Below are 11,110 nucleotides of genomic sequence, written 5' to 3'. Positions count from 1 at the left end.
TTAGGACAAGGTACTTACCTTGAGTTATCTGAACAATTAAAAATTTCTAAAGATATTCTCCGCCTTATATCATGTTTGGCGGTGGGTGCCTGGAGAAAGCTCCCATCTTCAGATCACAAATTTCCTGGATTTGTTAATGTACGACAAAAGTCGGAAGAGCCTTTTGAGGATTTTGTGGCTCGACTTACTCAGGCTGTTGAGCGTATAGTTCCTAGTCCAGGATCTGCAGATATTATCATCAAACAATAGGTTTATGAAAATGCTACTTCCACCTGTCAGGCCCTTCTTAGACCAGTGAAAAAAGTCTGGGGATCTATCTGATTATATCAAAGCTTGTGCAGATGAAACCCCTTCATGTTTTCAGGGAATAGCTATAGCTGCTGCCTTACAGGGACAAACGACTACTCAGTTTTTGTCAGAACAGAAACAACAGCCTGGAACAAAGGCTGTTTTCTGTTTTTCATGCAATCAATCTGGACATAGGAGTCGTCAGTGTCCTAATAAGACTATTGTTCAGAATCCACCTTCACCTACTTTTCAGGCCTACTCTAAACCATTGCCTCAGGTTTTATGTCCTTGTTGTCAAAAGGGGTGTCAGTGGTTTAATAACTGCAGATCTAAATATCATAGAGATGTTTCGTTGCTGCCTCCACTGGATTTTCAGCTGACACAAACTTCACAAGTTCCTCAAAATCAAGTCTTGCAAAATAAAAAAGGATCAAGTCCCACAACAGGGAAGCTGGTCACGGGGCCAGTCCCAGGCCTCTCAAACAATAGGGACAATCCAGACCAGTCTCACCCTTTCATACAACAACCACAAGTGTTGTAGACCTCCAGCGTACTACTCCAGGGAACGCAGGACTGGACCTCAGTTCTACCACCTCACCAATATTAACTTCTGATTCTCTTGTAGTTAAGCTTGCCACAGGTGTTTATGGTCCTTTGCCTGCTAACATTATGGGTTTAATCATGGGAAGAAGTTCTACTTTACAGTCATCCCTGGAGTGGTGGACTCTGATTATACAGGAGAAATTCAGATTATAGTAAGCCCACTACAAAAAAACAATAATCATTCATCCAGGACAAAGAATTGCCCAACTTATATTAATGCCTTATTATCAGGTAGGAAGCTCTGTTACCCAGTGTCCCCGTGGTAATCAAGGTTTTGGATCTAGTGACATGAATTTTTGGATTCAGGAAATACAATCTAAATGACCTAAAAAACTCAAAATTCAGGGTAAAGATATTAATGGTCTTATGGACACAAGAGCAGACGTGTCCTGTCTGACAGGAGCAGGAAAAGATTGGCCTTCCTCTTAGCCTACTCAGGTAGCAACTTCTCATTTGGTGGGTCTTGGCCAAGCCTCTAATGCAGCTAAAAGTTCTCAGATTTTGACTTGGTCTACTCAAGACCAAAAGGGAACATTTTGTCCTTATGTCATTCCATCATTGCCTTTTACCTTATGGGGAAGAGATATTTTGGAACAGATGGGGGCTTTATTAATTAGCCCAAATGAGTTAGTTTCTTCCCAAATGTTACAGATGGGATTTCATCCTGATAAAGGTTTGGGCAAATCCCTACAAGGTCAGATAGAGCCTGTCACATGTAAAATACAAAATGACAAACACGGTTTAGGATACCAGGATTTATAGTGGGGGGCACTGCCCATATTACTGCTGATGCTATAACTTGGATATCAGAAGTGCCTGTTTGGGTGGAGCAGTGGCCCTTAACTACTGAAAAATTACAGGCAGCTCAATTACTAGCAGAGGAACAATTACAACTTGGCCATTTAGAGCCTTCTACTAGAACTTGGAATACCCCAATTTTTGTTATTCAGAAAAAATCTGGTAAGTGGAGACTCTTGAAAGATCTTAGAAAAGTAAATGCTGTCATGGAAACAACGGGAGCCTTACAAACTGGTTTCCCATCCCCTATCGCCATTCCTAATGAAGATAATATTGTTGTTATAGATTTACAAGATTATTTTCTTTACTATACCCTTACACCCTAATGATAGGAAAAAAAAATTGCTTTTAGTCTTCCTTCAGTCAATTTACAAAAACCATAAGCTAGATATCATGGAAAGTTCTTCCTCAAGGAATGAAAAACAGTCCTACTTTATGCCAAAAATTTGTGGATATGGCCCTTAGGTGTTTTCGTCAAGAATTTCCTTCTATATATTTGATTCATTACATGGATGATATCTTATTGTCCTATAAAGATAGAGCTTATTTACAACAGGCACTTGCTTGTCTAGTAAATGATTTACAAAATTACAGTCTTAAAATTGCTCCAGAAAAAATACAAGTTCAGCCCCTTATTTAAATTTGGGAAGAGTCATTTACACTGATTATGTTGCCCCACAAGATGTAGAAATTAAGATTGATACTTTAAATCTTTAAATGATTTTCAAAAATTACTAGGAGATATTAATTGGATTGGACCATATTTAAAATTGACTACAGCTGAGTTACAACCTTTGTTTGATACATTAAGAGGGGATCCTAATCCGTTGTCTCCTAGGAGTTTAACTCCACAGGCCCTATTGGCATTACAATTGTTCCAACATAGATTGAGTCAGAATAGAGTTGTCAGATTAAAGTATGAGGAGCCATGGCAACTCATAATCCTCCCTACCCCTCAAACGCCAACTGGTTGTTTGTGGCAAAAAGGGCATTTGGAATGGCTTCATTTACCTGCTAGCAAGAGACGAGTCACTGCGTCTTATTTTTTTCTTGTAGCCTCTTTAATTCATAAGGGAAGGTTAAGGAGTAGGAAATTGTTTGGTTTGGATGTTGCAGAAATTATTATTCCCTATTCTACTGAGCAATTTAATTATCTTACAGCAGAAGAAGAGGGTTGGCAAATGTCTTTATTAAATTTTACAGGGTTGATTTCTCATCATTTGCCTAAAGACCCATTACTTCATTTTATCAAAAATCATGCTTTTATATTTCCAAAACGATGTGCAACTTTTCCTGTGGAACAACCTGCTTGTTTAGTATTTATCGAGGGCTCTTCTAATGGTATGGCATCTGTGATTATAGATTCTACACCTTTTACTTTTCAGATTAAGGAGACTTCAGAACAGAGAGTTGAAATTTGTGCTGTTGTCAAAGTTTCTGAACTGTTGCCTCATTCTGCTTTCAATTTGTATACAGATTCGTTATATATAGCAAATCTTTTTCCACATATTGAAACAGCTCGTCTGATGGGGAGTCATACATCTATAATTTCCCTTTTAATTCAGTTACAAAATTGTATCCATGATAGAAAACTTCCCTTTTTTGCTGGTCATGTTAGAGCTCATTCAAAATTGCCTGGTCCTATTCATGAAAATAATGCTAAGGCTGGTGCATTTACAAAACAATTTATAGGATCTATACAAGCTGCCAAAGAGCCGTGCATTACACCATCAAAGCGCATCAGGCACTTCGCTTTCAGTGTCATCTTACCCGAGAAACTGCACGGGCCATTGTACATGAATGTTCAGTCTGCCCTACAGGACATAACACTCTGCCTATGGGAGTTAACCCTAAAGGTCTGCGCCTTAACGATTTGTGGCAGATGGATGTCACACATATTTCCAGCTTTGGACGACTGGCTTACGTCCATGTGTGTGTGGATACATGTTCTCATGTAATTTGGGTCACAGCTCGAACGGGTGAAGCAGTAAAAGATCCAACATTTATTTTCATGTTTTTCGGTTTGGGGGCATCCTAAAAGGTGAAAAACAGATAATGCTCCTGCTTATGTTTCTAAAACTTTCCAATCTTTTTGTTCTACTTTTTCTATTTCACATAATACTGGAATTCCTTATAACCCACAGGGCCAGGCCATTGATGAACGTGCTCATCAAATATTAAAAACTCAGATTACTAAATTACAACTGGGAGAATATAAATATTCCTCCCGTCATCATATTGTGAGTCATGCTCTTTTTGTAATTAATCATTTGAATTCCACTGCCTTTTAAAAACATTTCCAGGTAAATGTTTCTCCTAAGCCTTTAGTTAAATGGAAAGATTTATTAACAGGTCAATGGAAGGGGCCTGATGTTCTTTTAACTTCTGGGAGAGGCTATGCTTGTGTTTTTCCACAGGACGCTGAGGCACCTATTTGGATACCAGATCTTCTCATCGGACATGTTCGGTCAGCTCCGGCATCCAGCTCCACGCCCGATTCAACCTCCTCGCAGGAGACGCCATCCCCCGCTGTCTGCTCCACCGTATCCATGTCATCGACTGCGGTCTCCGCCTTCACCTCCTAGGAGACTTTCGTCACCCCCTGCGCAGAGGACCGCATTACCACCGTCTCCTCGAGCGCGACCTAACAGCTCACACTTTCGTCCCCGTCCCTGTCCCCGTAGAGACTGGATTAATAGAGCTCTTCGGGTGAGTCCTGGGGGCTCCACGCCTGCTTCATCTTCTACCATTGCCTTGTCTTCACAAGAGGATCCTGGTGCTGGCGCTGCTGCTCAGAGTTCTTCATTTAATCGTGACTTTGTTCAACAAGACTTGCCGACTTGGAGACAAATTACGACACTTATCGAGACTGCTGAAAATTTAGTCGTTTTAGAACAACTACCCCTAACTCCTGGAGATCTTTACATTGCTATGCTCGCGCTATGAACTGCACAGGCATCCTTTTGTTGCCCTGTTTCCACTCAGCAATATTGGACTTATGTTCCTGATCCGCCTTTAATACATCCAGCCACTTGGGACTATAAAGAGGTAAAATTTTTACTTCCGATCCCCCTTTATTAGGCGGAGATCAGGATTCTTTTGTAAAGCATAAAACTTCTCAGCCTTTTGATTATTATGGTCACGCTGATTCATTGCCTATTTGTTATTCTACTCTTGGGGTTCCTCCTTTGCCAGGTTGTGTTTCTTTGTCTTATCGCACTTTATTGGCCGATTCTCCTTATGAAGGTGTTTCAAAATTTCAAACTCGACAACTTTGGACTTTAACTTTCGTTTCTGTCGCTGACGATCCTGATTCTTCTCGGTTTACTATCCACCCTTCTTTCAGAGCTCCTTCTTTTATTCCTCCCTGTAAAGCTGCTCTGCTTGTAATCATATGTGGGATTCTGTGTCTTCTAACGCAGGATATCCTAAATGGATTTTAGGTGGCTTTCCAAACAAAACTGTTTATTATTCTCCTTTTAATAGTTCCGGTTATGTTTATGATTGGTCTATTTCTACTCCTGGTTTTAACCATCGTGGTTATCTTAATTCCCATGCTTCCCAATTTGGATGGCTTGATAATTTTATTCCTAGAGATATAGTCATTGATCATTGGTTTTCTCCTGGATGGGTTTCTCCAACTTTTTTTTTTTTTTTTTTTTTTTTTTTTTACCCACATCTCACCCCATTCCTCAGCGACATTTATACAATTTGTTTGCTTCAACAAATACTACCATGTTTGTCAGACCCTCAAACACGTGCATGTGTATCTTCCCCCTTTCTTATTTTGGTTAAAGGACTTAAGGGATCTTTATCTATTGCCCATAATAATTCTGTATATAATATTAGTTGTACATATTGTGTTGTTACTAATTGTATTAATAATACTATGCCTCCTGGAACGTATGTTATCCTTTGACAACCTCCTTATGTACTTTTGCCTGTTAATTTAACCATTCCTTGGTATTCAGATCCTGGCTTGTATGCTTTACAGGTTATTTCAGATGCTTTATCTAGGCCCAAACGTTTTGTTGCCACGTTAATATTAGGTATAACTGCTTTAATATCTATAATTGGTTCTGGTGCTACTTCAACCACAGCTTTAGTTCAATAGGTTCATACTGCTGAGCATGATAATTCTCTTTCCCAAAATATTAGTTTAACATTACTTACTCAGGAACAGATAGATAAAGATCTTGTAGGAAAAATCAATGCTTTAGAAGAAGCTGTATTGTATATGGGTAATCAAATTCAAAATTTAAAGGTTAGATTTTTCACTGCTTGCCACAATCAATATAAATGGATTTGTGTGACGCCCCTGCCATACAATGGCTCTGACATTGCATGGGATGATGTGAAAGCACACTTGAGGGGAATTTGGAATAGTTCCTCCATTTCCTTTAGTATTCGACAGTTGCATTCACAAATTACAGCTATTTCTCAATCCCATTTACAACTTTATTCTGCTGGCGATGTTGCCAATCAAGCTATTCAATATATACAAAAATTTATTTCACGAAAAACATTTTGGTCTTTTATAATCAATTTAGGAATTATTTTGGTTATAGTAATTATTATTTTATTTTTTGCACCAATATTTTTCAAACATATAATCACTGCCCTTAGTTCCATTCGCCAAGAGCTTCACATTCTTCAATTAAAAAATAAAAAAAGGGGGAGATGCCATGAGCCATCCTGCTATAGGGAACGGCATGGGAGCCTGAGAATGATGCCCCTTGTTCAGCAGGCTGCAAGAGGTCTCGTATGTGCGGCACGGCTCCATGGGAACTTCTTGTTCGTTCACCTTTGGTTGCTTGACAACACTTTTCAGAATTAAAGCCCTAACTTTTGGCTTAGTGTGGCTTTGGGGAATTCGAAGGGCCCCGGAGTTTCTCAAGGCCATACTAGCATGTCCTTTGGAGGATTCCAAGGGCCCCGGGTTTCTCGAGGGACATGTTAATAATAAATCAAAACTAATTGGTTTATTTAAAAAGGCATTGTCAGTACTAAGGGTGTTTTTGATGCATGTTCCCAGTACGGGTTGACTCTATTTAATTTTGTTATTAATCTTCCTTCTTAGTGATATTTGCATTAACCCATTGTGGCTGTGGTCATGCTTTTGTATGTGTGGAATGAAGTTATGTTAGATTTCTATCTACATTCCCCCAGGGACGGTGGGTCTGGGTGCAGTAACATTTATAACTAATTGATCATCAACCAGTTACAGATTTCTTTGTTTCTCCCCACTCCCACAGTTTCACTTGATTTACCAAGAACATGTTCTTTCTTTAGTAATAATAAGAATGATCTAGTGTTTTTTTAGCTTGAGTAGGATCATTTAATCTTTCACTTTGTTCCTTGTACTGTTCCCAGAGTCAATTGGTAAAAAAATAAAAAGTTTTACTATAAAGATGAATAGGTAAAATAGTAAAAATATATAAAAATGTTTTTGATATTAATAGATTTTGTTTAGATTAGTTTATAGCATAATTGTTTTTAATAGTAGTAAAAATATAATAGAACGTTATAATCAAGTTTCATTATATAAAATCATGTTGTAAGTATTGTGATTTTGGTTATAAATTAGAATAATAAATATAAAATACAAAACATTAAATTGTTATATATAAGTATAAGTAAGATTTAATAAGAATTTAGAATATAAGTTTATGTGTAAGTTTAAAAGGTCAAGAATTGTGATTCAGATCAAAGTCTGATGCTTTAATGCCAAGCATGCTGCTATTGTATAGTTTCCTGGCCACAAGCCACAGACTTTAGGGTGAACTATTGATGCATGAGTGGGTGCTTTTATCACAACATAATTGCTTTGTAACATTTTGTTTTTTCTTTTTCTATATAGACGAAATAATAAATGTTTTGATTAAAAGGTTAGTCATCATGTAAAAGGTTAAGTAAAAAATATAAATAAAGCAAGATTTTTGTGGTCGTTGTCCACACTTGCACTAGACATCTGTGGTCCGTCTCTTCCTTTTCACCGGATCCACACAACCTGGTTCAGGTCCAACGAATCCTGCGGAGCTGGTCTCCGACATACAAGAAAGTTCAAAAAAATAAAAAAAACAACTTTGATTTAAAAAGTACCTCAAGACAATAGAAAAAAAATCATTTTAATTTTTGATACATATTAAATCATTTTAGTCAGTTTTTCCTGACAGCAAAACATGACACACACACAAGACCTCAAACATGCTTTAAAATGACATTCAGCAAAGTATTTAAAATTTAATGAATAGCAATAATCACACACAAATACATATTTCATACTCAATCATTAAGCTACGAAAACAGACACCTGAAGAATAAATAAATAGGAATTGACAATAAAAAAAATACGCTGGATTTTGCAATTCATTCTACCTAAAAAAGAGGGGTGATCTGAATGATTTCTTAATTTGCTTTTCTTCAAGATTGTAGCATGATACCCCCATGAATAAAATATATTGACAAAAATCACTCTTACAATACTGCAGCCTTAAATACAAATAATAAATATGAAATCAGCACAGTATTTTCAAGTTGTAATAAAAAATGCCTTCCCCATCCCCCGTAAAAGCTATGGAAATATATAGTCATTGTGGTAGCAAAAAATAGTATTTACAGTGATAGTGCTTGTGCACTAAACTCATCTGAGACCTTGATATGATTTTAGTGCAAATCCCTAGAGTCCAATACAAGCATAACAACTTTTGTACATATTTTATAAAGATCAAGATTTAATGCATAGTAGAATATCTTCATCTGCTTAATGATGTCTTTAAATGAAGATGAAAAAAGAAATGACTTGGGATTTTACCATTTGGTTTGTACCATATTAGAGTATTAAAGTCAACATTAGAAAATCTATAAAAGAGTTTTGTTATTGCCATTAATATATCTAATTCTACCTAAATTTTACATCACTGCATTAAAACATAAAAGAAAAATTTTTAGAGAAAGTTTTTTTCCCTTTGACAAGTTCATATTATGATAAAATCCAATAATAGACAAATTGTTATACAAACAAAAACACAGGTAAATATAAGGTTTTTTTTTTGTATATTAACAACCTAATATCTAGTATATTAAGTTATAAGATGTTTGTTAAAAACATAAAAGTTTCAATTAAAAGGAGGTACTATTTTGTACAAACAAACTTTTAACATAGGATAGATAAAATGACAGTCAAATGAGTTTCAGCAGCCATGTTTCTACCGTGAACTACAGTACCAGGATAAAAACAATTAGTAACAAATGAAAGAACATTATTGAACAATATGAATATATAATGCATTTTTAGCTGCTAAAATAGTAAACTCTAAGTTCATAGAGTTACAAGTTGTTTAATTTAACCATGTGGGCTAACCTATAATAAGAAATCACCCTGCATCTTTTTTCTTTTTAAACTAAAACTAGTTTAATTGTAAAGTTACAAAAAAATGAATGGATATTGCTCCAACCTGTACACAATCTCCCTTATGTGATTTGTACCTAACAAAGTAACAAAGCCTCATCATCACTCATTTCATTTTTCATTGTTGCTTCTAAGCAAGTGTGTGGTATCTGGGCAGTGTGGACAATTCCACAGCGCTCACAGGGGCCATCTCGATTACTTGGCCTTACTCCAGGGTTTGTTGCATTATATTGTTGTCTAAACCCTTGTCCTTGATCTGAGGCAAGATCAAGAAGAGGTCTGGAGCAGTCATTCACATCAAAGTCTGAAGCTCCTTCAGCAACTGGAATTAGCATTTCAACATCATCATCTTCTTCTCTTCCATTTACCCCATTATCAAGTTGTCTCAAAGGACTCTGGAGAGCTTGATCGCCCTAATGTAAAACGTACCCAACGCAGCCCCCGAGTCACACGACTTAGTGCGCTTTTAAGCTGGTGACTTGCTGGGCTCACACTTGGGTGTTCCACACTTGTCACATCCCTTCCATTATCTGCATGACCACCTCGAGTAGTCTGAGTTGAGGAGCTTCCACATTCTCCTATTGCTGCTTCTACTGCTGTTGTGGGAGGGTTTTGGGGGGCAAAGGAGCTACAACACCACCAGATGCTCCTGCCTCATCTCTTCTCTCATTTTCTGTGTCTGTATCATCAGCCTCCGTGGAAAACAAACTTCTGTGAGTATCATTTCTTTCAGATTCTCTGCTGGTACTCTGACTAGGGACAACCTCATCTCCATCCGCTGAGACCAAAGCCAATGACCCCGAATGACGTGATCTTGCAAAATTCAAAATACAATGTCAAATGTTACTGGATCTGCCTGCCACAGGAAGTGTAATTGAAGTAAATCCAAGTTGAGATCATACAGCTAGCCTTAGATTTTCCAAAACAGAAGCCTTCAATAATAAGAAAAGAGATAACAACAAGGTATTAAGATGGAACAAACCCTTCTCTTAAGAATATGTTGTGGCTAAAAATTCTATTACTCATTGTTACCAGGGTCTATGGAAGACATATTAAGTTATCTCACCTATACAGGTTCATCCCACTATAGAATTTAATCTATAACTTGAATCACTGCTCACTGTGTTTAAGATTTTTTTGTGGGGGCAGCTGGTTGGTATGGAAATCCACACCCTTAACCTCAGTGTTATTGGCACCATGATGTAACCAACTGACCTAACTAGCCAGCCCTGTTTAAGATTTTCTTGATACTTCGTTTTATATAGGCAACTTTAAAGTAATATTTGATGTCAATTATGTTATTTTGTTTAAAAACCTCACACAGTAATCCAGTCCTAAAAGCATATCAAAGATAGAAAATAAAATTGTTTGATACTTCTACAACTAGGAGGGTAGAAAAATCTCCACCATAATTCACTAAGTGACTAAGGAATATGAAAAGTAGGTCCTTATTTTTTTTTTTTAAACATAGAACAAATTAGACTTGATTTATGATGGAGTTTGGATGTATTGTCCCCTCCAAAACGCACATGGAAATTCCCCATGACTCAATCAGTGAATGGATTAATGAATGGATTAATGCTCTCCCTGGAGGAGGGGGAATTAATGAGTGAGTTCTTGCTCTGTTAGTTCCCGTGAAAGCTCATTGCTTAAGAAGACCCTGGCACCTTCTCTCTCTCTCATTTCCTCTCTCTTGCTTCCTCTTGCCATGTGATCTGCTTGTACCCGGCAGCTGCCTGCCACTTTCCGCCATGAGTAGAAGCAGCCTGAGGCCCATGCCAAATGCAGCTGTCCCAGAATCATAAGCCAAATAAAGCTCTTTTCTTAACAAATTACCCAGTCTCAGGTATTTCTGTTATAGCAACACAAAATGGACTAAAACTATTTATAAGGCTGAACCTTTCCAAAACGTGAAAATTGGTTCTCAAAGATTTGCTGAATGGGGCCGTCCCGGTGGCGCACTGGATAGTGCGCCACTTGGGAAGCACGGCGGCGCTCCCGCCCGAGGGT

At 37.5% G+C, this 11,110-nt stretch overlaps 1 pseudogene; it reads right to left on the bottom strand.

Annotated features, from left to right (window-relative positions):
• Positions 1 to 8,979: 8,979 nt before the first annotated feature.
• Positions 8,980 to 9,996, bottom strand: LOC103608131 (annotated as a pseudogene).
• Between the last annotated feature and the right edge of the window lie 1,114 nt (positions 9,997 to 11,110).

Source organism: Galeopterus variegatus, unplaced genomic scaffold, assembly GCF_000696425.1.
Source record: "Galeopterus variegatus unplaced genomic scaffold, G_variegatus-3.0.2 Scaffold8041, whole genome shotgun sequence".
NCBI classification, from domain to species: Eukaryota; Metazoa; Chordata; class Mammalia; order Dermoptera; family Cynocephalidae; genus Galeopterus; species Galeopterus variegatus.
The sequence above is the reverse complement of the archived record's forward strand: the minus strand, read 5'-3'. Positions and strand labels throughout refer to the sequence as shown.